Here is a 3972-nt window from a genome sequence, read left to right as displayed (position 1 = left end):
AGCTGATGATACAGTAGATGTGATCACAACAAAGAGCCATGTAGCTGTGTGAATCTCCGATGGATCGCTGGAGATCACACAAGCAGATTATTTTTTTCAGATGTTCCAAAATTACCACACAAATCCTACACACATCATTGATCAAGAAAATAAAACTGAAGAATAGTAAGTACAGAGCATTGGGCATGTACCAGTTGCAGAGCTGATATGCAAAATGGCAGAAAATAAAACAATGAAAATAAGTGACTAAAGATTGCTCAAACATGTACCAATCACTTCCAATATGGCATACGATTGTGTTTTATATTAAACTGGGCCTAGTGTTGTCTATAAACAGCTACTCTGTTATTGTACATCCATCAAAAGTTACTTAACAAGGCCAGATTTATCCTGGAATCCTGATCTGAAACTAACTGTATCTCCAGATTGTAGATAATGATAATCTTGTAACATTCAAATAAAACGTTTCTAATATTTATACATTTTTGGATCGCTGCAGGTGGACAATTTAAGTTTGGATTTTTATTTCCTATGAGGAGGACTCAAATATACATTGAGTAATAATGTATTTAATGCAGCTTTGCACACATTTGTTTATGCTGTACAGAAACAAAACTTGAAACTACATGGCTGATTTGCATAAACTATAAGCACTGAAAAAACAGCTTGCTCCTTGATGCAGTCAGCTTCTATCGGACTAAAGGACTCCGGAGCCTGGTTAAAGCGCCTGGGCATTGAAGCTGCCTGACTCCTTCCCGATGCGCTGTAGTCCGTGCAGAGCTTAAGTTCCACTGTGTTTAAAAGTGAAGCTGTAATGGACCTCTTCACATGTAGCCTAGAAGAAAAGATAAATTCCTGGCCGACGTGTTTGCAGTCTGACAGGAAGTGAGAGACGAGGGAATGAAGAGAGGCAGACGTGATGAAGCAGCGAACAGCCAGAATCCACTGAAAACCATTTCAGCCTCATCCATCAAAAATGAAGAAATACATATATTTTAAAAAGATTTCACAGCTCCCCTAGCAGTACCTCTGTGACCCCCCTGTTGAAGACCTCTGAACTAAAACATGGTTAAATGCCCTGAAAAGTTGATTTGGCAGAATAGGTCTGCTTTAAAAAGTTACACAGGTAAATATAACTTGTAACTAAGTACTACCAACCTCTGAACCGGGGAAAATTACATGGGCTAAACTTGCACGGTGAATTTCCAAACACTGTTTTTGATTGGCTCCCCATAAGAGTCAGAATAGATGAGCAAGGACAGTGGGACAGTTTGACATCCTGCCATAGGCTATTTAAAACTATGACATGACAAAATACATTGAAGTTTAAAGATGCCTGCAGTTGGTCCATGCAAAAAAACATGCTTTTTGTCAGAGTTTCTGACAGTTTTTGCGTATTAGGCACCAAAACTTTCTTACTTACATCGTGATAAAATATTGAACAGTACCTCCAGCTGCCCTCACCTGCTCTCATGACTAATGTGTGTGAGAATGTGCCATAGCATACTGTATTATTCACAAGTGTGAGACAGTCATATCCTAATACCTCTCATAATGTAGAACACCCTATAAATGTTTTGTAGCACAGTCTTGGCATGAGTGCATGTTTCCACACACGGCCATCAAAAGTAATGGCATTCAATAACAGTGTGCTTTCCTGTGGCACAAACGGTATACGCTATACAGTAAATAAAAGTCATGGCAGTCAACAACATATAACAGTGGAATATAGTGTGTAGCATATCCCTCTTGCGATTTTAAGATTTAATGGCAAGAAAACCTCCAATCTGCCATATGAGCTCAGCCAGGCTGGCGCCACCTAGTGCCTCCGCTCAATTTCATTTCTCTCCAGCGACTAGGTCAGGAATCACAATACACTAGATGGTTCGCAAAAAATCCCAGAAGTGCAAGTTCGGGCACCAGCCAATCAGTGAAGAGTCATATATTCAGTGTTGTCAAATGATTCCCAAGATCGAGGATTTGAAGCCAGAACAAAGAGAATGTTTGGTGAATTTTATCAAGGGTAAAGACGTTATTGTCCTTCTTCCTATGGGATTTGGGAAAAGTTTAATATACCAGTTAGCCCTGTTAGTGATGCATTACATACGTCACGGCCAAATAGCAGCGATTGGTTAAATGATAAAAAGTACCCGTCTACCGCTGAGCAAACAAATTCTAACACTGTGAGGTCAGAGGGTTTCTATGACGTGAAACCGGCTGATGAATGAGGCTAGTAAGAGCTAAAAGGAAGGGGGGTGTGCAGTGTATGGGAGGCGGTGTATGGGAGGAGAGGTAAAATGGCGAGAAGGAGGGTAACCTCTCAGACTACGGCGGAGCAACATGCCATCAGTGGCACAGACCAGACTGCCATGTTAGATGTTAAATACATAAACCCCACTAAAGGCAGGGGTATATTTGCCTCGTCGCCTTTTCAAAAGGAGGATTTTGTGGTTGAATATTGAGGACAACTTATTGACCTTGAGGAATCAGAGAGGAGAAGGAGGATATATAATGCAAAATGCTTGATCTTCATGTTCGACTTCATGTGGCATGGAAAGAAATTTAGCATTGATGCTGCGATGGAAGATGGCTCATTGGGAAGGCTGGTCAACGATGATCATGTCCATCCTAATTGCAGGATGAGAAGGATATTAGTTGGTGGAAAGCCACACCTCTGCCTGTTCGCTGCTAGAGACATACACAGTGGAGAGGAGATTACTTATGACTACGGAGATGACAATTGGCCATGGAGAGAAGAGGCTGGTGGAGACGCTCCTGACGAAGCTGTGGAAAACTACATCTTGCCATGCAGCTCCAACCCAGTGATGCAACAGGAAGAGGTTTCACCGCCCCAGCTTGCAGGGTGGCAGTGGAGACTCATTTGTCAAGGATTTAGAGAATAGGTCCTTTGTATTCAGCTCCAGCATGGTGTTGCAAGACAAAAAAGATTTTTGAAAAAGCCAAGTCCTCCTTGGTAAACTACTCAGACTCCAGCGAATCAGCCATCAGTTCCAGCACTAATGAAGATGTTCCCCCATCCACCATACAGAGCAAAGAGAAGATTCCTTTTGGGCTTGATCTTTGTGACTCCAGTATGAAACACGGAGATGATGATGATCAACAAATGATTGTGCCAATGTTTAGGAGGACTAAAAGCATCTTTATGAACAGTCCTGATGGATCTGAGGAACTTTTTGACACCAATCCTGATAGTGGAGAAGAATATGTTCCCGCTTCAGGTGGAGAAAGTACAGATGAAAGCATGATCTGTGAAACATTACCGCCATCCTTGTCAGAGGAGACTCTGAATAGCAAAAGCTGTTCAACTCCATGTCAAAGCAGTAGCAGAAGCAGTGCAACAAATGTCTATACTCCTGACTTCACATGTTCTCTGAGCAGGGGATGTGGAGAAAGTGCCTCAGTATCCATTCCTGCTGTCAGAAAGAAAGAAGATTGATCTCAGATGTAGAACAAGAAGCATTTCTGTCTTTATTGTGGGTTTTCTTTCCTGAAAATGTCTACACATTTGGAGTGTAAACACAACAACGCCCCTCAGCTGCTGCCTTTCACAGCAGATGTGCAGAAGTTACACAGTTACCTGGATAAGAAGTAAAAGCAGTACTAGCGTGATTTGGAATCTGAGGCGTCATCGCAGAACTGGGCCAGCTTGGCTAAGGTGACTCTGGCCCAGGTTAACCTGTTCATCCGGCACAGAGAAGCATCCAAAGTGTCCAAAATGTCCCTCTCTGCATTTACATCAAAAGAGACATATCAGCACCTCACAAAGATGTCAAACTTGCTCTCTCTGAGTTCCAGAAAAAGCTCTGCCATCATTTCACCAGGATAGAAATGAGAGGAAAGGGAGGTCAGAAATTTGCTGTCCTCCTGAGCCCAGCGATGCAGGAAGCACTTGATGTACCACATCAAAAGAGAAATGAGTGTGGTGTCCTCAAAGAAAACACATATGTGTTT

Source organism: Boleophthalmus pectinirostris, unplaced genomic scaffold, assembly GCF_026225935.1.
Source record: "Boleophthalmus pectinirostris isolate CB_2022bp ecotype Guang Dong unplaced genomic scaffold, ASM2622593v1 HiC_scaffold_12, whole genome shotgun sequence".
Classification (NCBI taxonomy): domain Eukaryota; kingdom Metazoa; phylum Chordata; class Actinopteri; order Gobiiformes; family Gobiidae; genus Boleophthalmus; species Boleophthalmus pectinirostris.
Note: the sequence above shows the minus strand (reverse complement) of the source record.